The sequence below is a fragment of the Macaca nemestrina genome, chromosome 1 (assembly GCF_043159975.1).
Source record: "Macaca nemestrina isolate mMacNem1 chromosome 1, mMacNem.hap1, whole genome shotgun sequence".
Classification (NCBI taxonomy): Eukaryota; Metazoa; Chordata; class Mammalia; order Primates; family Cercopithecidae; genus Macaca; species Macaca nemestrina.
The window spans coordinates 230,168,149-230,193,371 of record NC_092125.1 but is presented as its reverse complement, the minus strand read 5'-3'; the positions used below and the strand labels follow the sequence as shown (position 1 = coordinate 230,193,371).

The 25,223-nt window shown below is 54.4% G+C and overlaps 1 long non-coding RNA gene across 1 annotated transcript in view; it reads left to right on the top strand.

Moving 5' to 3' along the window:
• The window catches only part of LOC139355630 (uncharacterized), a 28,049-nt gene extending 3,297 nt beyond the window's left edge, over positions 1-24,752 (top strand). The window contains exon 2 of the long non-coding RNA XR_011606420.1: positions 21,670-24,752. This is a non-coding gene — a long non-coding RNA (uncharacterized lncRNA). The remainder of the gene's footprint in view (positions 1-21,669) is intronic.
• The last annotated feature ends 471 nt before the right edge of the window (positions 24,753-25,223 follow it).

Below are 25,223 nucleotides of genomic sequence, written 5' to 3'. Positions count from 1 at the left end.
AAAGCCTCTTCCCCACTTCCCTCTGCCTGAAAACCTTCTTTCCCCAGCCCCCCAGCCCACGTTTTGCCTGGCTAATCCATTCCTCAAATCTCAACTTGGCTTAAATCTCCTGTCCTCAGGGGCCCCTTCCCGGATGCCCCCTTGCCCCCCAGATTCAGTCATCCGGTTACTGCTTTTGTAGCGTTCTGCACTCTTCCACCAGGACCCCGTGGTGGGCCAGGCCCGTTTCTCCCCCTCTATCCCAGAGAGAGCATAGCACATCCACTAATTCACTCAACGTATCAGGTTCCACCGTGTGCTGGGGACTGGGCCAGGCACGAGCCCAGGCGTGGAATCATCACACAGAATTGTACATTTGCAATGTGATGAGAGCCACGGGGGAGAGCCCACATGGGCAACAGCACAGGGCTGGGGGTGTCAGGCGAGGATCCTGGGAGGAAGTGGCTGGGGCCCCCTCTCCATCCCTCATCCTCTAGGATTCAGGCCCCTTTCAGGCCCACCCCCGGGGAAACAAGGCCTCCTAGTCAGGGCTGAATGTGCAGTGGAGCCCTGTCTGGACAGGCTACCCCTCCTGACGAAGTGGGAGGTGTTGGCGTGGGCAGAGGAGCCAATCTTGAATTCTCTCCCCCGCTCTACCTCAAGCTGCCATGTGGAATTGCAGGAGACCCTGGAGGGAGCAGAAAACCAGGCTCGGCCGAAGCCACCTCTGCGCCACGGCTTCCAGTTTCCCAGCGTCTGCTTCCGTTCTTATTCCTGATGAGCTGTGCCCCTGCCCGGCCAGGTCAGGGCACAGGGAGACTCATGGTGGCAGGTGTGTGAAGTCTGTGCCGGTTTGTACGTGGCTGGCCCCCAACGTGAACTGTAAGTCCCCGGAAGGCAGGGTCCGTGTTTTGTTAACGGAGGCTGGTGATACCCAGAGGACATTGGCTGGCTGGCTGACTGGCTGGGGGTGAGACACACACAGAGAACGTGAGGATTGTGGATTGGAGGAACTTTGCATTCTTGCCCATACCACAGATTCCAGCTTAAACACTGCTGTGCCCCGGCTCAGTATTTGCCTTTGACAGACACTGCAGGGCCAGTGAGAAAGCTGAAGAGATTTTCCAACTGACTGGCAGTCGGGAGACCGGTTAACTGAGGCCACCCCGGCCAGAGCACATCGTGTTCCTGCCAACAGATGGTGGCCTGTGTGAGGAGGGGTTGTCTCTTGCATACTGGCCCTTTCTAATTAAAAGAAAGACGTAATAGGTAGAGAGAGAGAGAGAGAGGGAGAAGGCAGGGGAAAAAGCTTGCAGCATGCTTTTAAAATGTCATCGCGCCACTGTACTCCAGCCTGGGTGACAGAGTGAGACTTCGTCATAAAAAAGAAAAAAACGTTCTCTTTGAGTTGACCTAAACTAATGTTTTCTTAATAGCCCACCCTCTCCTATTCTCTTGGTCCACCCGACTTAGCTGGGCAAAAATAACCCTGCGGTAGGACAGCCGTCTGCTGTCGGAAAGTATCGCAGCTCCTCCCGTGTCTGCCCCGTGCGCATGTGCCAAGGTCCTGCCCTGAATGAAGGACACAGCAGAGAAGGATGTAGGCTCCGAGCCTGGTAGGGCGCCCGATAGACTCACAGGGCTCCCCCTGGGGCAGTTGGAAGATGCCCAGAAACCTCAGGGAGCCACCAGCATGGGGCAGAGGGTCTCTTCTGGAGTTGGTGGCGTCAGAATCAGGTGTGAAGTACGTAGGAACTGTCAGCGCCGTGCAGAGATGGTGAAGGAGGTGCGGGTGGAGGGGCCCAATGCCTCCCCCCTTGGGGCTCTCACTGGGGGCTGAACAGCCCCTGGACTCTTATAGCCCACTTTGTAGACTGATCAATAGTCTGTGACGTGACCATGTTTGAGTAGAGTAGATCATTTTCTGCTTCACATATCCTACAACTTGCTGGGATCAGGAGGCAGCAGCAGGTCCATGGCACCTGCCCCAGTCTGGTGCTCTGTGGTCTCCTGGAGGTCATGACCCGTGGCCTGACCCAGCTGGGTCAGCCCGGCCTGGCTGTCTCTTCCCGGGCTCATGCCCAGCCCTGGCCCCTCTCTGCCCCTTACCAGGAAATTTGAGCCTTCCTTAAAGTTTCTCAATATTGTGGTTTTGTTTTGTTCTTTCTCATTCACTTGTCTTTTAATTTTTGGTTTCTGTTTTTTATGGGCACCTAATTGTGTGTGTTCTAGAAATTGTGCATCTGTTCTTATTGATGGCAGCTCACAATCACTGTGTAAGTAGGCAGGATGTGGAGGTCTACCTAGGAGAACTCGCTTGCTTCCACTTTTCACCGACACAGGCCCCATAGAGATGCTCCAGTGGAGGCCAGGACTTGTCTCCTGGTGGAGTCCACTGGTTTCATTCATCAGACGTTTGTTGGGCTGTCTGCACGCACGTTGCAGAGCACTGCAGGCAGCGCACAGGCAGGGCCATGGGAGCTGTGGGCGCTGCTCCCCCCGGGGTGGAGCTGCACGCTCCATGGGGAGTCACGGTGCACGCCCACAGCTGCAGAGGGAGGATGCAGAGCAGGGGAACCTCGGGAACCCTGTAGTCTCTGCTTGCCCTGACCATGTGAAGAACGCACTCCATTTGGGTATCAGTGAAACTGCCCACCAGGGGGGAATATTCAAATCGTGAACTCCAACGTCATCCAGCATAAAAGCTCCGAGTGGTGGGCCACATTGCGTCTCGCTGCCAGCCCTCCACTGGGATCACGCTGCAGTGTCCTTTGAAGAAAAGGCCTGGGATTTACAGGGCTTGGAAAAGGCTGAACTTCCAGCTAGATGAAAAAAGAAATGCCATTTTATGAGAACCTTTGGGCAGTCAGAGAGAGAAACACCAAGATGAAAAGCCCTATTTTGAGAGCTCCCTTGCCTTCAAGCAGGGGCCGCCGGTGGTGGAAACTGGCCAGGGATCGTGCCGATGGCAGAGTGAGGTTCAGGCTGGGAGCGGGCGTGTGGACAGGTCCCTCCCTGCAGATCCATGTCTGCCTCCCACTCGCAGATGCTCTTGTACCCAGCACCCCGTAGACTCACTTGGCCAAACATCAGGGGCATAGCAGGGACAGCCGACAGGTAAATGGGTTTTCCCGAAAACGTACTAGTCATAGACGGGCAGCTGTTTTTCCCTCCGTGGCCGTGTAGCCATGCTCAGGCCGTGGGCAGGATGAGGACTTCCTGAAGAACTGTGTGCACCCAGGGCAGAGACTACAGGGTTCTGAGGTTCCCCTGCCCCGCAGCCTCTCTTGGCGGCGCTGTGTGATCGGTTGCCTTTGTTGAAACCCAAGCATCCGTCCTCGGCTGCCACTGACACACGTCAAGGCCACCCAGGAGGAGACACTGTGGGGCCCTGCCCAGTTCTCATGGGTGTTGCATTTTGGCAGGACACAGACCCAGCAGGGCTGGGAACCATGGCCCTCAAGTCCAGGTCGATTCCCACATGTGGCCTTCGGGAGCTAAAATCATCAGCTTTCAAATCAAACAGGTTTCTTTTTTTTTTTTTTTTTTTTTTTTTTGAGACGGAGTCTGGCTCTGTCACCCAGTCTGGAGTGCAGTGGCTGGATCTCAGCTCACTGCAAGCTCCGCCTCCCGGGTTTACACCATTCTCCTGCCTCAGCCTCCCGAGTAGCTGGGACTACAGGCGCCCGCAACCTTGCCCGGCTAGTTTTTTTTTTGTATTTTTTTAGTAGAGACGGGGTTTCACCGTGTTAGCCTGGATGGTCTCGATCTCCTGACCTCGTGATCCGCCCGTCTCAGCCTCCCAAAGTGCTGGGATTACAGGCTTGAGCCACCGCACCCGGCCAACAGGTTTCATCTGAGCTACCGAGATGTCACGGGTGCTTTGTCCTCACTAGCTGACAGTAAAGGCCATGAGGGCCCCCTAGGGGCAGCACAGGCCGTGGGAAGATGCAGGAAAGAGCGAGCCGCAAGGCAAGGGTGCGGTGGGAAGGCAGGGCTGGGGCGGGAAGGCAGGGGTGCGGCTGGATGGTGGGGTGGGGCTTGTGGGCCTTCCCGCCTAGTGTCTCAGCCACTTGAAAGTGAGCCGTGAATAGGCATCAGTCTGCTTTTAGGGATGCAGGACAGTAGAGACTGTGTGTTGGTGGCATGTTTCAGAGACGAGACTTCTCTACATCGGTCGGGGGGGGTCTGCCCTGCTCGTGGGCCTCGGGAGTGGAATGGCCGACAGCTGGTCTCTGCTCACCCAGGCTTGCTCCGCCGCACGGAGGATTCCCCACTTTCCTCGAAGGACACTTGCCTACTGAGGTCCCTGTGACTGTGACTTCCTTGTCATGCTGCTTGCTAAGAATCCAGAACAGATTCAGGTCAGTGCGTCTTGAGGCAGCTAAGTGCTGCATGAACGGCAGCGTCCGCAAACTTGAGTGCAGAGCCGGGGTCACCACCGCCCGCTCGCAGCCGCCGACGGGTGTGAACTGATGGGGCAGGTATAACCTGGCTTCTCAGGTGGGGGCTTTGCAGGGCTGGCTTGCTCCCGGCTCCCTCTAGGCCACCTCGTGCAATGGTTTCACCTCATCTTATTCTAGCACAGGTTCCCCCCCCGCCTGGCTCCATCCTTCTTTTCAAAGTCTGGGCACAGAATGGAGGCCAGTCCTGGTGGTTATCTGGTCTCCACGTGTGTCTCTGGGTTTGTAGGGGTGTTGGCTTTCGGACCAGGAGCAGCTAACAATGTCTGTGCCTTATCTCGAATTTTGGACTTAACCGTCTGGATTTCTTGGACGTTCTCAAGCTAACTCAGTTGCATGAATTTAGAGGCTGGGGTGGGGATAATTTTCCCCTTGGATTTGTCAGTTCCAAGATGTATAACTTTAGTATTCCGGAAAATAGATTTATATCAGATCGGGAATTTCTCTGTTTCTCTCTCTCTCTTTCCTCTCTCTCTCTCTCCTCTCTCTCTCTCCTCTCTTGCTCTCTCTCTCTGTCTCTCTCTCACACACACACACACACACACACACTCGATAAGAGTTCAGGCCAGTTACAAAGGTCAAGGACACAGTCCACACAAGGCCTCACCCTGGTACCTATCACAAGTTCAGGCACCTAGGGCCACCCTCGGGTTCGATGATTCACTGGAGGGACTCCCGGAACTCCCTGAAAGCTGTTACACTCACAGTTGTGGTTTCTGTATTAGTCCATTCTTGAACTGCTGTGAAGAAATACCTGAGACTGGGTGATTTATGAAGAAAAGAGGTGTAATTGGCTCCCGGGTCTGCAGGCTGTACGGGGAGCACGGTGGCACCTGCTCAGCTGCTGGGGAGGCCTCAGGAAGCCTCCAGTCGTGGCAGAAGCCAGAAAGGGAGCCAGCCTGTCTGGGTGGGAGCAACATCTACATATGTCAATTTCTTACCGGGAAAGGATACAGATTTAAGATCGGCCGAAGGAGGGGAGGCAGGGGAGAGAGTCCAGGAAAAGTGCCCCGAGCGGAGCTCCTGCTGTCCCTTCCCTGTGGGACTGGGACGTGTGACTCTCCTGCGTTGATGTGGTAGCATGAGCCAGGGCCAGCCTCAAGCCACAGTGTCCAGGTTCTCACTGGGGCCCCATTACATGGGCACGGCTGATGGAGTGACCACCCAAATGGCCAGTCTCTGTCCTTGGGCTGATTGACACCACATGGCCCCATCTCCCACCCTCCATGACACCGTTGGTCTTTCTGGCATGGCCAGCCCCACTCTGAGGCCATCATGGTGGCTGTCCTCCACCCTGAGTCATATCACTGGACTCTCCCATTGTGACCCAAGGCCCTGGGCAAACAATAACTCCTATCAGGCAGGACATCGTGGAGGTCACCTCCCAGTGGCTGAGGACAGAGGTCAGGCCTCTTTGGGGCAGGATTAAATTCTTACTGCAGGCATTCCTGCCCCCACACACAAGTGAACTAAGGAGAAAAGGGAATAGAATATCTCCCTGGTGGGTCTGGAATGCCCCTTTTCGGAGGCTGGTTGGAACTTTCTTTTTTTTTTTTTTTTTTGAGACGGAGTCTCGCTCTGCCGCCCAGGCTGGAGTGCAGTGGCCGGATCTCAGCTCACTGCAAGCTCCGCCTCCCGGGTTTACGCCATTCTCCGGCCTCAGCCTCCCGAGTAGCTGGGACTACAGGCACCCGCCACCACGCCCGGCTAGTTTTTTTTGTATTTTTAGTAGAGACGGGGTTTCACCGTGTTAGCCAGGATGGTCTTGATCTCCTGACCTCGTGATCCGCCCGTCTCGGCCTCCCAAAGTGCTGGGATTACAGGCTTGAGCCACCGCGCCCGGCCGAAACTTTCTTATCTCTTTTTATTTCTGATTTCTGTTGAAATTCCCTGGAACTAATGCCTATTGTATGTGCCTGATTACAAAGAGAGAGATTTTACAGAGGATTTTTCCTCTCAGGAAAAAGGAGGCACCCTGCCTTTTTCTCAGTGAGAGAGAAATGTTCTTTTGAATAATTTTTTAATTTACTAAAAATTTTTTGATCCCACTGCTAAGGGGATGCAACCTTCCTGCAGAGGGGCGTGCAGATAATGTTGTCTTAAGATTTGCATGTCTGCAGAGCATGGGCTGCTGCAGCCCGGGGGTTGTGCACCGTGGTGATTTGTAAGGTGACTTCCACCCTGTCACTGGGGTGAGGAAAACGGGTCCCCAGGCTGTGAAGGCCTCGTCCGTCCCCAAGGCCATGGGAACCGGACTGAGGTTCCTCACTTGGCTGGACCCAGTTTGACCCGGACTCTTCTCCAAACCGGAGGCCAGCCTTCCCACTTAGTGAAAAATTCGTTATCTTTGCCCTAGATGTTGTTATTTATTTCTTCCTGGGGTTTTAAAGAAGTCAGCACATTTTAAGGTCAGTGGAGTGTTGATGGTTTGGTGCACATAGCACCCTTGTCTGTGGTTGTCGGCACCCTTGGGGCAAAGCGCTGCATCCAAACAGAGATTTTCAGCGTGATGTTCCCAGTGGGGCTTTTCCTAGCAATGGCTTTTTAAACTCTGCTGCGAGGACGCCCAGCGTCAGGGACGTCTGACTCCCTGAAATGGCAGGGCTGCCACTGAGCTCCTGTGGTCCAGGCCTGGAGTTTCCAGTTCTCTCTCAAGCTGGGCACTGGGTCCCCGAGAGTCTCCCGAGGATGAAGCAGAAGCAGGATGTGCGGACTCAGAAGCAGTGCAGCACCCCAGCTACCCTAACTTCTATGTGGCTGCAGGCTCCCACTTGTGCAGAGAATAGGCTGTTCACCTGCAACAGCGGCGGCTGGTACTGGGGGAGGCGGGCATTCTGGGAGAGGAGGAGCCCCTGGCTGTGTGGCTATGCCGTGGGTGGTGCCGTAGACCTGCTGGTGGCTGAGCCCCTCTGAGGGCTGCATGTTTTGAGGGGGCCCTGGCTTGGGCCTGGCACAGATCCTCTTGCTCAGATCATCTCGTGATTCTCCCGGCAACCCTGTGAGACAGATGGGTTCTTTCATTGCCCACTGTTGACACCTGGGGAGACGGAGGCGCACAGAGGGGACACACCTTGCTCAGGATCACACAGCAAGGAGGAGCCGAGATTGAGTTAGACCTGGACTCCCCGTCTTCATGGCCATGTGGGTCTCTGCAGGGCATCCTTCCCGGAGGAGGACTGGTGCAGACCCCTGTTGAGTAGGGGACGGCCGCCTGGAGAGCCATCCTTGGCCGCCTTAGTTAGGAGCCAGCTCAGGTGTCTGCAGTCCTGACGCCAGGGGGCAGGATGAGACAGGGGAATGAAGCCAGTGCAGCAGGCGTGGCGGCCTTGCCGGCCTTTTCCTGGGACGCTCTCAGGATTGCTCTCGGAGGGTACCCGGGCGGCAGGCAGGACTCAGCACACAGCTCTGTTGCTCACTAACAGCCTTTAGAGTCTTCTGAGCAGGCCAGGATGGGGGCAGCAGCTGCCTCTGTAGAGAATGTGAATCTTTGGCTTCTCAGGTATCCAATACCTTGGCAAGCACCAGGGAGTGAAATCACTGAATTAAGAATGCGTGAGAGGCGGCAGCTGCTTCCCGTGGGGGCTCAGGGAGGGAGTTGTGGGCTAGGCCGGGGCCTCTGAGCTCTGTGTCCACTGCTGTCTGGTCTGGAAACAGCGTGAATCCCAGTGACCGCCACTTCCTCCCGGCTCTCCCGGCAGGTTCTGAGCTGGTGAGGGGATTTCAGGGTGGTGGGTGCTGTGCTGAGGCTTTGCTCCCGCCTGGGTTGAGTGTCCGCGGCTGCCCCCTGCACCCCCCGCTTTGCTAGTCTTTTCCTTCATGCAGCCTTTGCTGCCCAGGGGGACCCTCCCCCAACCGTTCTCAGGAGCCCAGCCCCTCTGCTGAGTTCTTTAGGCTGCCCCTACCCACAGGGGCCTTGCCAGCAGGTGGGCTGAGCTTCAGATCTCCAAGTCCATGGTGGCCTCCACCCACTGAGACCCAGGAGGCCCAGCAGGACTTGGGGTTCAGGCCGAGGTTCATCTGGCTCCCTCCTTCCTCCTCCCAGGCACGTTGTCTGGTCACCAGTTAATTGTGTTGGAGGAAGCTCTTGGATGTACGGGTCCGAATCCGTCATTCGCAGATGGGGAAACTGAGGCCCACAACAGTTCAGGCCCTGGACTGAGCCTGGAACCTGCCCCCGGGGCTGGGTCCTGGCCTCACCCATCTGTCTCCCTAGAGGAAAGGGCTGGATTCTTCTCTTGGCCTCAGCTCCCTCCCCTATTTGCCATTCCAAATACTTTTCATTCCCTCTCCCTTCCCCCAGCGTCTCCTTTCTCTTCCTTTGTCTCTGGCCTTGTCCGTCACTCTGCTTCTGGGCCTTGGCATCTGGGCATGAACCCACCGCCTCCAGACCAGCGGGAAGAGTGGGCGCCACTGGCCGAGTTCATCTTGCTGTGGCGGCGTGTCTGGGGAACCTGGGGAGGGGCTGATGGGTCCCCAGGGTTTCTGAGGATGTGTGCCTTGGCGCTCTCCCAAGAGGCCAGTCTTCCTTTAACATGGGTGGTCCCCACAATCGCTGGGACTGGGGGGTTTCCAGCCACCCTCTGGGTATGCACTTTGGGCCTTTATCCCAAGTCTTCGGGGCAAGGAAGGGGAGTGGGAATTAAACCGGTGCCGGCTGGCAGGTCCACCCAGCAGATCTATCCAGCAAGCACAGCACTGCCGTCTGGAGAGCGCCAGTGCCTGTCATCAGGAGCAGGGTGAAGCCCACGTGGGTGCCGGCTCCTCCTGCCCCTCCTGAGCCTGACGGGGCTACGGTTTTCAGCGGGTGCGACGCCACAGGACCTGTGAGGAGAGACTGCACCCTGAAGGTCTGGCAGCGAGCGGATCCTAAACAAAGTGAGGTCTGGGAGTGCCGTCCTGAAGGCCCTGCTCTCCCCAGGGCCAGCTGCTGGCCATGGGGTCAGACAGGTCCCTGGGCTCCCACAGCCAGCGCTAACACAGATGCAGGCATGGTCTTCCCGTGTCCAGGGAGCTGCTACCTGGTGCTGCTGGGGCCTGGCATCGAGTGAGTACAGCTAAGCCCACGGGAATGGAGCTGTGGCTTCCAGGGGCGTGCAACCCTGGCCTGACCTGGGCTGACCGAGGGGCCCACCACCCCGGGCTGGCATTTGGGCTCCCCTCAAGCAGACCGCCTGTCCGCAACCTCATCTCCTAGGAGCAGAGCCTCAGCCAGCCTAGGTGCAGGTCATCCTCACACATGGCCACCTCACAATCACAGCCGTGCCACCTGCTGAGCCCCCGAGATGTGCAGGCCACACACCGGCTGGCTGCTTCTGTTGTGTCTGCCGCAGCTCTCCACAGCTCTGTGGGCTGGAACTGCACGAGCCTGAAGGAGAGGCCTAGGCAGAGAGAGGCTGAGCTTCTTGCTCTTGGAGGCAGACGTGGGTTTCGGTGCCGCCCCTACCAACACCCTGGTCAACATTTCTGTTCCTGCCTCAGGCCTCCTCCTCGAACCTGCCTCTGACCTCACCAGGACTGGGTTTGTCTGGCGACCAGACCCTGGTGGGCTTCTGCTCAAGCCTCTGCCCTCGCACCGCACTGGGGGCTCGGTGAGCCCAGGGGGACCCTGCTTTGCAGGAAGCAGCCGGGGGGCTACAGGAGGCAGTGAGGGGGTCACCCCATCTCTCTGGAGTTTGACACAATCTCCTATCTGGTCTCAACTGTACTGACCCCTGACCTCTGACCTTCAAGCCCCCAGGCTCAGTTGCACTGGTACCTTGAAAGGACACAGCCTGTTGCTGTCTGGGTGAGGCCACTGGGTCGGTGTGGATGGAGGGTAGCTGGATGTGCTTTCTGGGGGTCCCCTGGACTCGGGGTGCTGTAATCCCCTCCCCTTCCTGGAGACCTGGTGGGGATGCCTCCTCCCAGGGATGCTCAGGCAGGCCAAGCCCAGGTCCGCAGGTCGCCCTCTCTGTTCCAAGCATTTGAAAGACACTGACAAATGATAATACTTTTTTTTTTTTTCCCATTTAGGGAAAGGCCCGAAAGTAAAATTGTATCAACATTAGGTTTGGCCAGTGTTGCCATTAGGCAAACCTAGTGTTAATGAAACCAGGAGGTTCTCGTTTGGGGCCTTGACTGGACAGGTTTGGGCTGGAAACCACTTGAAGTATTGATCATCTATCTGATCATCAAGTTGTTTTTTTTTTTTTTTTTTTTGAGATGGAGTCTCACTGTGTTGCCCAGGCTGGAGTGCAATGGCATGATCTCAGCTCCCTGTAACCTCTGCCTCCCAGGTTCTCCTGCCTCAGCCACCCAAGTAGCTGGGATTATAAGCATGCACCACCACACTCGGCTAATTTTTTATATTTTTGGTTGAGATGGGGTTTCACCATGTGGCCAGGCTGGTCTCAAACTCGTGGCCTCAAGTGATCCACCTGCCTCGGCCTCCCACAGTGCTGGGATTCCAGGCGTAGCTGCCGCTCCCAGCGTGTTCTTCAGGTTTTTACTGAATATCTATTATGTGCTGATATTGAGGTAGACTCTGGGGGTCTCAGCAGTGAATGCAGCTGCCCGAATACGTCGTGAAGGCCGGGGTCTCACTGGGGAGATGGAAATGAACAGCAAACACACAGCGAGGTTGGTCCCAGCACCTGAGACCACACTGAGGCTGAAGGAGGGGCCGGCAGTGCTGGGGCAGGGCTGCGGCTCTCAGCATCCTGATGTGAAACCATCTCCGGCGGGAAAGCCAGGGGTCTGTGCGGGGATGCCGTCGGACGCGAGAGCCAGCCAAGACCTATGGCCCCTGCAGCCACCGAGGGCTCGAGAGCAGCCCCGTGGACTTGGCTGGGCCCTTCGTGGTGACATCCAGGAATGTGGGTGAGCGTGGGTATTGACCTTGCTATTTGCTGGAGTCAGTGTTTGGGTTCTTGGACCACATCAGGGATGGCTGTGTCACCGTGGCCTCGCCGTCCCCAGGAAAACGTAACGTGCACCCCGCGCCTGTCCTCTGGGACTGCCATCATCCTACTCTGTCTGACCCCACGGGGGCTTACTGTTTCCCCAGGGCAGCACTGGCTGTGGCCCTCAGCCCTGCTCTGGGCGGCCATGTCAGCATCCTCCCTCAGCGCGCCCAACACCCCACCTGGCTCTGCGATGGCCGCCCTTGAGTCCCTTGACTCCCGAATGTCCCAGAAAGGGAAGAGATTTAAGAGGAACCTTGACTCCCACCGTTCTGCACAGTCGTTGGTCCCTCCTCCACCCGGGGCCCTCCATGGGATTTCTGTCCACACCCCTAGCCAGCAACCCCTCTCGGTTCCTGCAGCTGGGGCGCCCCTCTCTCCTGAACATTCGGACACCTGCGTCTCTCACTGCAGCCGGAGGGCTAGAGCGTCTTCGGTCAGCTCGCCATCCCTGCCACGACTGGAGGCTACGTGTCCCAGAACCTATCTTGCTGGGATGGGAGTTGGGGTGGCAGATGCTGAATGCATGTGAGGTTTGGGGGAGGATGAGCGGAGCTGGGGTGTGTGGGAGGTACTGGTGGCCACCGTGAGGATGGTCACACCCCATGGCTTTGTTGATGCGGTGGCTGTAGCAGGCCCAGTGGCTCCACCGAGCCTCCCTAGCACCGGTGCCAAGTGAAGTGTTGGGGGGCTGGACACAGGTGGCCTCGGTTCCTGGGACTCCCCCAATGCTCTGGTTTCCTCCCTGCTCCCAGGCTTCAGGTGGATGAGTTAGTGACTATCCCCACTCCAGACCTGCCTCCCCCAGCCACCCCCACAGTTGTAAAAACCTTCATTCTCATATGGAACCCCCTTTCCTGAAATCCATAGAGTAACTGACTGCTTTCTTGAGTGAATCTAGACTGGACCACGTGACAATTGCTGCACAGAGCAGCTCAGCTCCTCTGTCTCAGCCTCCCTGACTTCACAGCAGGCTCTGGGCATCATCTCCGTGTCATCCTAAGGCCACGGGCGGGGTTCCCATCAAACAGGAGGGCAGCTCTCCCGAGATGAAACCTTCCGATAGCCCCAGAACCAAGACGAACCGTGTGGGGTTGGGTGGGGGTGTTTAGTGTGCACTCCTGATGTTCTCTCCCAGTGAAGGACACCCATGTGGGACATTGTGGCCCCTGGCCCTCCCTCCTCCCCTTGGTGGCACAGGGAACTTCCTGGTGGGTGACAGCCCATGGTCCACCCTTGCCAGGTCGATTCAGACAAAATATGCCAGGCTGTGTGCTGAAGGCATCCCATCTCTTCCTTGTCCCCTCTCGGCTGGATCGGGGTGAGGCAGGGGGTGGTGAGTGTGTCTGTCCCGCCAGCTCAGCCTCCAGTTGGTCTGCTCCGGGGCAGGAGCCCACCTGACTCTCCTGCAGAGCTGCACGGCCTGCCTGGCCTCACTCATAACAACAGAGACTTTGGTTCTCCATCTGCAGACACATTTGTCTCGTTTCTTATTCGGTCCAGAACTTGGGTGGGAAGAAGGGTGATGTTATTTGGGTCCCCTCAAGACCTTGACAACAGATAGTTTTTAAAATAGCATTTTAAAGCCACCAACTTTCTCTCCTCCACCTTGGTATTTCCCTGATTTTAAACAGAATGTCGACTCTGGAGGCAGAAAGCTTGGGCTTGGATCTGGGCCCTGCCACGCAGTAGCTATGTGGCCAGGGAATGCATAGCTTCTGGATCTCCGATCCCTACAGTAAAGTACAGATAAAAATACTTTCCATTGATGTGTTTAAAATCGAATGAGATAGTTAATGAATGAGTAAGTGCTCTGCAAACTCCAGAGCGGGGTGCGCATTCTGATCTGTTTCATGCAATCTGACACACATTCTTTCCCACCCCAGCGTCTCTGAATTGGGATGCGTCTGACAGCAAGTGCGGCATCCGGGCTGCAGTTGCCGTTGTCTGCTCACATGTGAATTAAAAAAACAATCAGCATATGAAATCTCTAATCACACGTGAACTTGGCGGTTATTCCTGGTGCCATGTGGACAACTGCAGCCTTGACACCCCAGTCCACAAACCACGTACAGACCAACTGAGGAAGGAGTAGGGGTTCTTGTTGCGGAAAACCCTCCCCCAACTTGTTCTAGAAGAGACCAGCATTCACACTTGGAGTGGGTGTCATCAGCTTGGAAGACACAGCAGTGGGCCCCTCTTAGCAGGAGCGCCCCGTCTTGTGGCTCCTGATGACGACCCAGAGGGTGACGCTGCATGGGGGCTCACAGACATCGGCGCCATGAGTTGGGGGTGCTCAGGTGAAGGGGCTCTGACGGTGAGGACATTCAGAAATAACAGAGATCGGCTGGGTGCGGTGGCTCACACCTGTAATCCCAGCACTTTGGGAGGGAAGCCAAGGCGGGTGGGTCATTGGAGGTCAGGAGTTTGAGACCAGCCTGGCCAACATGGTGAAACCCCATCTCTACTAAAAATACAAAAATTAGCTGGGCGTGGTGGCACGTGTGTGTAATCCCAGTTACTCGGGAGGCTGAGGCAGGAGAATTGCTTGAACCTGGGAGGCAGAGATTGCAGTGAGCCGAGAGTGCACCACTGCACTCCAGCCTGGACAACAGAGTGAGACTCTTTGTCTCAAAAACAAAAAACAAAAAACAGAGATTTACTTACGTTTTCCTCTTTTGTTTGTGTATAGTGAGGGAAATTAGGATGCCAAAAAGAAAGAAAGAAAAAAAAGCCCTTCTAAGTCTATAAGAATTTTTAAAGTAATTTTATTTATTTATTTTTTTAAGAGACAGGGTCTCGCTCTGTGGCCCAGGCTGGGATGCAGCAGTGCAATCCCAGCTCACTGCAGCCTTGAACTCCTGGGCTCAAATGATCCTCCCACATTGGCCTCCCAAAGCATAGCAAATTTTAAAATTAAATTATAGATAATCAGAAAGCATTGTGTTAAAGTTTAATTGGCAGCATTTTGAATTCTTTCTTACTGGTCCATTAGATAATGGTTTCTGCCTTTGATGAACTGAATGTTGTATTCTAGGTAGATGCAGACAGATCTGAGTTCCAGTTTTAAGCTCAGCTCTGCAGGTAAATAGTGGCATGAACCTGATTGCATTGCCTGGTCCCTCTGAGCCTTGGTTCCCTTATCTGACAGGGGGGCTGTATCTATTCTAGCTCTCTGGGTTGCAGGTGATAAGGAGAGGCAACCCTAATCGGCTGAAGACAAAGAAAGGACTTAGATCTCATAACTGCAAATCCCAGGGTGTAGCCTCATAACTGCAAATCCTGGGGTCTAGCCTCCCTCTCTGGTTCTTGTCACCTCCTTGTGGGCTTCAGTCTCGAGTTCCAGATTGGGGCAAGACACGGCCGAAGCCCAGGGCCTGCATCCTCCCAGATTCCAGCCACCTGGGAGTGTGTCTGTGGTCCCTGCTCTCTGATGAGGTCCTGGGCCCTGCCATTGGTGCCAGGGGACTGCTGGAGCTGATGGGTCAGGCTTACCCTGGAGCTGGGTGGAGTCGGCTCCATCCTGAGGTCACCCCACTGCCAGAAGGGCATGGGTGGTCTCCAGGGTAGGGAAAGTGTGTGCTGGGTGCCAAGACATTGAAGCCTACTGTGCCTGCTTCTGTGACAAGGCATGTGTCACGTGTGGCACCAGGACAGGCATATTCTCATTGAAGGGACTCAACAGGTTGAATTCTCCTTCCGCTCCTTTCCTCTCGCTTATGGTCATCCACTCTCTGGAGCTAGCTAGGCCAAGTTGGAGGGTGCAAAGGTGAATGGGGACACTGACATTCCAAAGGGGACCTGATATGGTTTGACTGTGTCCCCACCCAAATCTCACCTTGAATTTCCACGTGTTGTGGGAGGGACCCTGGGGGCAGTAATTGAATCATGGGGGCAGGTCTTTCCTGTGCTGCTCTCCTGATAGTGAATAAGTCTCATGAGATCTGATGGTTTTATAAAGGGGAGTTTCACCGCATAAGCTCTCTTTTTGCCTGCTGCCATCCATGTAAGATGTGACTTGCTCCTCCTTGCCTTCCGCCACGATTGTGAGGCCTCCCCAGCCACATGGAACTGTAAGTCCATTAAACCTTTCTTTAGTAGATTGCCCAGTTTCAAGTATGTCTTTATCCGCAGCGTGAAAACAGACTAATAAAGGGCCCCTTTGCAAATACGATGGAGCCTCACATCCCACAGAGCCAGGCTCAGGCACGTCTCTGAGGCTTTCTTTGTGAAGAGCTACCTTGCAAGGGAGCCACGGAAAGCACCTGGATTACATAGGAGTCTTTGCCTGGGGGTGGGGAGTCAGCATGTGCAACCTCCTTATTTTTGGAATAAGCTCATGTGTTTCTGCTCATGGGGGACGAAAAACAACCTGCAGAGGTGCTTCGCTGTGTTCACGCAGCAGAGTTCCCAGGAAACTCTTGAGCTAATTCCAGGTCAAATTCTCATCCAAAACACTGGCTGCAGATGGCCCTGAATGCTGGAGTGATGGCAGGTCGTGACCAGACAGAGAGACCGAGAGCCCTCCCGGGTTAATAGCGTAGGGGATTTATTTCCAGGATCACCACCCCTGGACTTGCTAGGCAGAGGGCTGTTCTGAGCAGCGCTGGAGGACAGGGTATCTGAGGGCATCTCATTCTCCCAGCAGGACACCCCCACCTCTGGACCTCTATTGGCAATTCACCAGCTACAAAGGGCTCGCCCTCCCCAGTGCTGTTTGTGGCTTCGCTGCTCACGTGGGTCTCCTGCTTGGTTCGGGGGAAATCTTTGTGTGCCCGGAAGGCCACCAGTGGAGGCCAGCAAATGCTGCCATTTAACCCCAGCCCACAGTGCCAGCTGCTGTTGCAGGGACAGTCTTTTCCCTTTTCCAGATGGGGCTGAAAGTCATTGGTGTCTGGACCTCTCCCTTTCTCAAGGACAGTGGCGGTGGAAGGGGATGCTTTGCCCTGCTCCAGGAAATGCTCCTTCATGAGTGGGCACACAGGCTGTCCCCTGAGACTTCCACACTCTCTCTTTGCCTGGTGATGAAGGCCCAGGTTGGCAAGGTGTCTGGGACATCAGGGAGCCTAGGGTAGTGAGCATCGGCAACAGTGGCTACTCCCATCCCAGGGATCAGGAGGCCTGTGGGGAAAGACCCAACACAAGCTGCCTCCCACGCACGACAAGGGGCTGCCCGCAGTTCCACGGAGTGATAAAAACGCCCAGTTGTCCAGTCCCTGAGGCACTTCAACCACGCAGGACCAGCTCCATTTCCAGGACTTGCTCTAGGTATCTTCCCCCACCCTGCAACCCTGGGCTGTCTTGGTCTCTGGGCCTCTCACCCTATGAATGCCATGGGGCTGAGTGCACTCTGCATATCTACATGTCATGGCCACCTGTGCCCCCGTCCCCAGGTGTTCACTGGCTGGTACCTTCCCCTGCTCCGTTCTGCAGGTTTCAGGCTGACAATAGGCGCTGAAATTCCAAGGGCATTGGAAATAGCAACCAGCTCGCCCGCCCTTCTTTCCCTCCTTCCTTCCTTCCTTCCTTCCTTCCTTCCTTCCTTCCTTCCTTCCTTCCTTTCCCTCCCTCCCTCCCTTTCCCTCCCTCCCTCCCTCCCTCCTTCCCTCCCTTTCCTCCCTCCCTTCCTTCCTTCTTTCCTCCCTCTCTCCCTCCCTCCCTCCCCCCTCCTTCCCATCTTTTTCTCACCTTCCCTGCCTCCCTCCCTCCCTCCTCCCTCCCTCCTTCTTTCTCTTTTTCTCTCCCTCTCTTCTGCTCACTCTGCCACCCTGGCTAGAGTGCAATGACACAATCATATTTCACTGCAGCCTCAATGTCCTGGGCTCAAGTGATCCCTGCCCCTCAGCCCCTATGTAGCTGAGGATACAGGGTCATGCCACCACCACACATGGCTAATTTTTGTATTTTTTGTAGAGATGAGGTTTCATCGTGTTGCCCAGGCTGGTCTTGAACTCCTGGGCTCAAGTGATCGCCCGCCTCGGCCTCCCAAAATGCTGGGATTACAGGCATAAGCCATTGCGCCCAGCCCTGGCCCCTGCTTTAGGGAAAGGTGCAGCCAGATTATGACAGAAAGGCCTCTTAAAGCTGCCTTGATCATTTCTCAACATGCAAGCCCTCGCCTCCGACGACGGGGAGGTGATAGACTGGAATGGGGACTCAGAAACCTTTCTAGGGGTGAAAAAATCCAGCTTTGCACTGGAGGCTGCATTGGACTCCGCTTTCATTACCAGTAGAGGGTCTTGACTATGAGTCGTCCAGGTTCTTGGCGTTTTGAACAAAGGATTAGACAAAATGACAAAGCAATGAAAAAATGAAGCAACGGAAGCACAGATTCACTGAAATGAAAGTACACTTCACAGAGTGGGAGCAGGCTCCAGAAAGCCACTCAAGAGTGCTGGTTACAGAATTTTCTGGGGTTTAAATAGCCTTGAGAGGTTTCCCATTGGTTACCTGGTTTACACCGTGTGTAAATGAAGTAGCGACCTGCAACCAGTCTGATTGGTTGCACAAGGCAACCAACTAGAGGCTGAAGTGAAGTTACAAAGCTACACCCTATGCAAACACCTGATTGGTTGTGGGAGGGGACCAATCAGAAGCTGAAGTGAAGTTACAAAGTTATACTCGTATGCAAATGAAGACTAGACCCATGACCAGTCTGGTTGGTTGCAGGAGGGGACCAATCAGAGCTACTTTCCATTTCTCATCTGTGATGCAGAAAGGGGGGTGGTGGCAAAGGGAGGAGCTTTTGTTCTCTCGTTACTTGGGTGTGGAAAGTTGAGGTTTTCCTTTTGATTCAGTTCTAGAAAGTCAGTGCAAATCAGCCTTAGGTGCCCTGCCTCTAGACCCTGTTCTCCTGCCTCACTTTGGTCCTTTTCTTTTTTAGACAGAGTCTCGCTCTGTCTCCCACACTGGAGTGCAGTGGCACGATCTCGGCTCACTGCAAGCTCCGCCTCCAGGGTTCACACCATTCTCCTGCCTCAGCCTCCCGAGTAGCTGGGACTACAGGCACCTGCCACCTCGCCCGGCTAGTTTTTTGCATTTTTAGTAGAGATGGGGTTTCACCGTGTTATCCAGGATGGTCTCGATCTCTTGACCTCGTGATCCAGGAAATGCTCCTGGCCCGCCTCGGCCCTCCAAAGTGCTGGGATTACAGGCGTGAGCCACCACGCCTGGCCCACACGTTGGTTCTTTTGACAAGATTGCAGATGGTGCTGGTTTCTGTCATCAGGAGGCATGTGATAATGTCTGGTTTCACTCTTTTTTGATGGTAGCAGCTGTAGTGGGTGTAACTGTGTCCCCTAAAAAGAGATGCCAAGTCCAAACCCCTGGTACCTGTGAACAGGCTCTTATTTGGACATCAGGTCTTTGCAGATACAATCAAGTTAATGAGATCATACTTGGTTAGGCTGGGCCCTAAGCCAGTCGCTGGTGTCCTTATAAGAGAGGCAAATTTGGACACGTAGAAGATGCAGCAGTGCACACACAGGGAGAATACCACGTGAAGGTGGAGGTCAAGGCAGAGATCAGGCGAGGTCAAGGCAGAGGTCAGGGTGGTGCCTCCATGAGCCCAGGAATGCCAAGGATGGGTGACTGATGACACTGGAGGCTGGGAGACAGATTCTCCCTTAGAACCTCTGGAAGGAGCCAGTCCTGGCGACACCTGGGTTTGACTTCTGGCCTCCAGGACTTTGCGAGAATACTTTTCTGTGGTTCTGAGTCTCCCCATCTGTGGGACTTGGTCACAGAAACCAACAGGGCAGCCATGATCCATTCACCTACTGGGCACTGCCAAACGGCGGTGTGCTAGTTCTGAATTCATTTCCATCCATTACCAGATTCACTGTATCTGGAGATGCCTCCTCCCATCCTTTATCCTTCCCACAGTAGCTGTACTTGAGTTTTATCTGGAACTCGACCTGTTAAGCCATAATTCCAGGCCTTCTGCACCCTTTAATCGCCTCAAATCTTTGCAGGGACCCGTGGAGTCGTCACTGCTCTTCTGAGAGGCAGTGCAGCCAGACATCACCACTCAAGTCCCATTTCTGCTACTGGCTCCCTGGGGACCTGGGATGAACCATGGCCTGGCTCCCTAATCAACTAAATCAGGGTAACGAGGGCTCTGCCTCCAAAGGCCCTTCCAGGGGAAAGGAGCAGAGGCCGTGAAGCGCCTGGAACTGTATCTGGCACGCACCAGGGCTCACACGTGGCCAGCCCTTGTCATGAGGAAAGTGAGGCACGAAGGGGTTAAGCAGCTTACCCCAGGCCCTGGCCCTCGGCATCAGCAGCCTCCAGGACACATCGTCCTGCACCTTCTCTGGATCATAGCCCTGGGGCCTGTTGGGATCCGTGTCCTACCAGGGGGGCCTTCTGCTTCCCCACTCCTCATGCTCCCCAGTGACACACCAGGGTCTGGGCCCAATTCCTTGACATCACACAATGTGGGTCAGTGGGTGGACCTCACAGGAGGAACGAGAAACAGACACAGGTCTGGGGTCAAGCCATGGACAGAGGGGTGTACTGGGTGGGCCTGGTTCCCAGAGGGGAGATGGCACCAACCCTGCCATTCCAACTTTCCACGGGGGCATGGGAGAAATCAGCTTGGTCCTTTATTCGGCACTAGGCAGTGTCTGGAAATGACAGTTGCCCGGCATTTGAGGCCCCAGGCCTGTGGGGTTTGTGGCCCCCCTAACCTGGGTGGAGTCTGTTTGCTGGGAGAAGGGGAGCCCATGTCTCAGCTGGCACGGGGTCCCAGGTCATTTGGGGAGAGTCCTTCTCATTGCACTCCATGCTTCCCCAGTGACAGACGGAAGGATTATGTAAGACACTTGCAGAGTCTGAGGGATTAAGAAAAAGTTTGAAGTCATTACAGACACTCTGATGGCGCCGGCTGAGCCATGGATGGGCTTCCTGATGGCGCCCCTTTGAAGCTGGCCCTCCTAAGGGCTTTGTGCTGGAGAGGCGGACCTCCGGGCCGACGTGGGGAGCCCACCCCGGTGGATTCATGCGAGGACCTAACCCCGTGGCCGCCTTCCTCCTTCCCAGGGTCCCTGCCTCTCTGCCCAGCGATGGTCTTAACTCACATGCACCCACCCCCGCCAGGGAGGTGCCCCTGCAAATCCTCCCGATGCTTTGCTAAGCAGCGCCCCCGTGCCTGGCCTTCCCTGCCAGTGTGGGCGGGAGAATGACAGGTAACTCCTCCAGCTGTCAGCACCCGGGAGAAGAACAAGGGATGGGGAGGCTTCTGTTCTGAGCCAGCAGGAGGAATGTGGTCTGCTCTTTCAGGGGGGTCTCGGCCACTTGGCAGCTTCTGTCTGGTTTGTTGTTAATGAAAACTGTCTTCCCAGCGTGCTGCCTGCCTCCAAAGTCCACAGCTTCATGCCGGGTTCACGGCTGCACTCCCTGGCCCTGACCCTGACCCTGGCCCTGGCCGCACCCCTGCCCTGGCTGAGGGTGCTCTGTTCTCCCAGATACCCCAACCAGGGCCAGAGGAGTCCCTTGCCACTCCCTCCCCTCCTGGCCCATCAGCAATTCAGCTGCCGCATAAATCGTGTCTGCATGCTTCCTAAAGGGCCTCTGAATCTGCTCCATCCCTCCCTCCAGCCCTGCCACCCTGGGTGGCCCTGAGCACCTGCTCACTCATCGCCTGACTCATAGTGGTTTGTGCAACATCTCCCTCCAACCAGATGACAAATGCCTTTCTTAGCTGGGACCATCTGGAGACCTTTCCTAAGTCCCAACAGCTTGTAACCAGGTGCCATGTACCTCGAAGGTGCTTAATGCTCACCAAGCCCATCTCCATCACTGTCTCTTTTGGGAAACCTGCCCCAGCCCTCTGGGGAGGTGGGATCCGCCCCACCACCCTACCTGGGCCTGCTTTGGGAAGGAGTGCCTGTTGTATACGTGATCTTGGTACCTTGCTCAAGGCTTTTCCTGCATCCAGGCTTTGGTCTTCTGGAGGGCAAGGGTTGATTTTCATTCCTGGTGTCCCCGCCAGGGCTCAGTCAGGGTCATGTCTCTGCGGGCACACAGAATGCTGGATGCAGGAATTGGAATTTCCTGGGGAGCTTGGCTGTCTTCTCTGAGGTGGGTGCTGTGATCAGGAGGTGGAGGCATCTCCGCCTTCTTTCTGTCCCCCGAAGGTTGTTATGTCACATGAGTCCCATGTATGACTTTGCCAGCCCACAGCCTCCCTTCACTCAGCACCAGGTCCACACCCTTCAGCCTTAAGTTTTCCTACCTGGGATGTGGGAGCTGCTTTTATCTAGCTTATCTTTCCCCTGACACAGGGTCATGAGACTGTGGAGTGGCTCTCCCGTGGCCTGAGCGTCCTCTGTGCAGCCACCGTAGCCAGTGCCTTCCGTGTCTACTGTATCAATGCGTGCCATCCTCATGCAGCCCTGACTAGAGGGCTCTTGCAGCTCCAGGGCGCCCTTCACAGAGAATGCTGTGTTGTCCTAATTTTGGAGGTGAATTCGGGCACTGAGAGGACAAGCCACTTACCCACAGAGCTAAGAAGTGGTGGGGGAGAATTTGAAGCCTGGCCTCGTAGAGAACCCGTGTGGCCAGTGTTGACCAGTGGTTGGGGGAAAAGCTGGAAAAGAAGTCACTTCATTCATTTCCCCTCATTCCTGCCAAAATAAATCACCGGCAACTCAGTGGCTGCAAGTCACACGTATCTGTTCTCCTGTGGTCTGCAGGTCAGAAGTCTGAAATGGGTCCTCGGGCCTTTTCCTTCTGGAGACCAAGGGACAATCCGTTTCCTTCCCTTTTGTGTGCAGGCAGCCCATGGCTCCTTCCTTCATCTGCAAAGCCAGCATGCGGCCTCTTCTCTCACACTCTGCCCCCTGCTTCTTTCTCAGAAGGATGCTTGGGGACCATGTTGGACCTACCCAGACAATCCAGGAAAATCTTCCTGTATTAGTCAAAGTTCTCCAAGGAAATAGAACCAACAGAGTATATATGTTTATATCTCCATACACCTCTATTATCTGTCTATCTATCATCTGTCTGTCTATCCATCCATCCATCTACCTATCTGTAATTATCTATGTAATCTAATCTATGTATGTATGTATGTATGTATGTATCTATCATCTATGTATCTATCCATCCATCTATCTATCATCTATCTATGTATCTATCTATCCATCCATCTATCCAACCATCCTTCCGTCCATACATCCATCTATTCATCCATCCATTCATCCACCCATCTATCAATCATTATCTATGTAATCTATCTTTATCTACCTATCTTTATCTATCTAATATATCATCTATCATGTAGCTAATCAGCCAATCTACTTAATATATCTATCAATCAATCAATCTATCTTATCTATGTATGTATGTAATCTATCTAATCTGTCATCTAGTCAGTCGGTCAATCTATCTCTCATCTAATCTGTCATCTAGTCAATCAGTCAATCTATCTCTCATCTTCTATCTAATCAATCTATCTTATGTACCTACTATCTATCTAATCAATTAATCTATCTATTTATATATCTATCTGGATCTGTCATCTATCTAATCAGTTTATCTCTATCTGGATCTATCTATATCTATCTTCTAATTAGTCTATCTATCTAATCAGTCTATCTGTCTATGTGGATCTATCTATCATCTGTCTAATCAATCAGTCTATCATCTATCCAATCAGTCTATTTATCATCTATCTAATCAATCAGTCTATCTATCTATCTAATCAATCAGTCTATCTACTAATCAGTCAATCAGTCTATTTATCATCTGTCTATCTAATCAGTCAATCAGTCTGTCTCTCTCTGTCTGTCTGTCTATCTATCTATCTATCTGGACACATAAGAAGAGATTTGGTATGGGAGCTGGCCCGCATACCAATGCGGAGATGGAGGTGGAGGAGTCCCATGATCTGCGCTTTGTAGGTCTCCAGGGTCTCCAGGGAAGCCGGCTAGTGAGTCCAAGACTCGAAGCCTGAGATCTGTGGGGGCCACTGTCCCCAAGTCTGAAGGCCTGACCGGGAGCTGTGATGTCTGGGGCCAGCGGAAGATGGATGTTTCAGTTCAAGGAGAGAACGGATTCCGCCTTCCTCTGCCTTTGTGTTCTACTCAGGGCCTCAGTGGATTGGATGCTGCCCACATGGGTGAGGGCAGGTCTTCCGCACTCGGTCCACTGATTCAAAAGCTAATCTCTTCCAGAAACACCCTCCTACACACACCCAGAAATGAGGCCTTACCAGCTATCTGGACCTCCTTGCCCAGTTAAGTTGACACACAGAGTTAACGTCTTTGGGGTCATGATTCAGCTGGCCACCGCCCTGTGAGCTCTGCTTCATAGACATCCAGCATCCTTCTGTGTTCAGAGAGAATAGGGGACCAGGGAGGAGGCACCAGACTCTGAACCTCTGTGGCAAATGCCAGGCTTGCCTGGGCTAAAGGGCCCAACCTTCCCCGCAGCCTCAGGCAAAGCTGGCAAACCTGGTGCATTATTCAGCATTGTTTGTGGAGGGAGATTAAAATGGCATCTGGCTGTGGAAGCTCCTGCCCCCAACACCTGCCAGTGACAGAAGAGGCTGCTTCGCAGAAGGCTCATTAAATATGAAAACATGATGTTGATTTCTAGCAAACTTAAATTACTTAAGCTGGTGTAAGTGGATAAATATTTCATGCTTCAGTTTATTAAGTTCCCACCAACAGTATGTCTGGCTGTACAGCCAGGGACCTCTCCAAATGCCTGTCTGTGGTCTCGGCCCGCAGGCCTGAGGGGAACCCACTCCTGGCTCCACCAATGGGTCTGCTGGGTTTTCGGGGTCATGCTTGGGCCCAGCTGCGAGTCACTGGGGTCCAAAGGGCTGCCCTCTGGTGCAGTTCCTGGCACAGTGGGTAATTACCAAGACAGAGAAAAATACAGTGAGCAGAGAGAATAACGAGGGAGCGATGACTGGTAGTTTTGTTTTTCTTGGTGATAGAAATTAGAGCCACGACCATTTGGGAACTTAGCTTCTGCCCTGCTCCTCCTCAGCAGATGTGCGGAAGCTGTAGTGGCTTTGCCTGCCAGGCCGTGTGCTGGCAGGGGGCGAGCCCACCTGGGCTTCACTGGTGATGTGTCTGGATCTCCTGGCTTCAGAGGTGGCTGGACAGGGACGCCCATCCCGGGCCCTCCCCAGCCCCTGCTCTGCTAGACCTCCTCCCCCAGCGGCTGCAGCCGGGAAGAGCCGTCTGTGTCCTAAAAACTGTGCAAAGGACTGGTACAGCAGGGAGCAAGAAATGGACACACCAGCATGAGTTGTGTCCCCCAAATCTCTGTGTGGAAAGTCCTAACCCCCAGGACCTGTGGGCGTGACCTCATTTGAAAACCGCCTTTCAGAGGCAAGCAGGTTAAGATGAAGCCATTAGAGTGGGCCCCAGGCCGGTGGGGTGGGGTCCTTATGTGAGGAGGAGATTTGGAGATACACACAGAACACGAACACACAGCACACACACAACATACACATAACACAACACATACAACACATCACACACACCACACATAATACACACAACAAACACAACACATACACCACACATGCAACACACGGCACGCAATACACATAATACAGAGGTCACAACACAACACACAACTCACCACACACATCACACACCACGCACAATACACAAACACAACACATATACCACACACATGCAACATACACAACACACTACACACAATACACAAACACCACACACACCCCACACACTACATACACCACACACGCAACACACAATACACACAACAAATGCAACAATACACACACCACACAACTACACACAATACCCAACTTACAACACATCACACAACTCACCACACGTCACACACACCA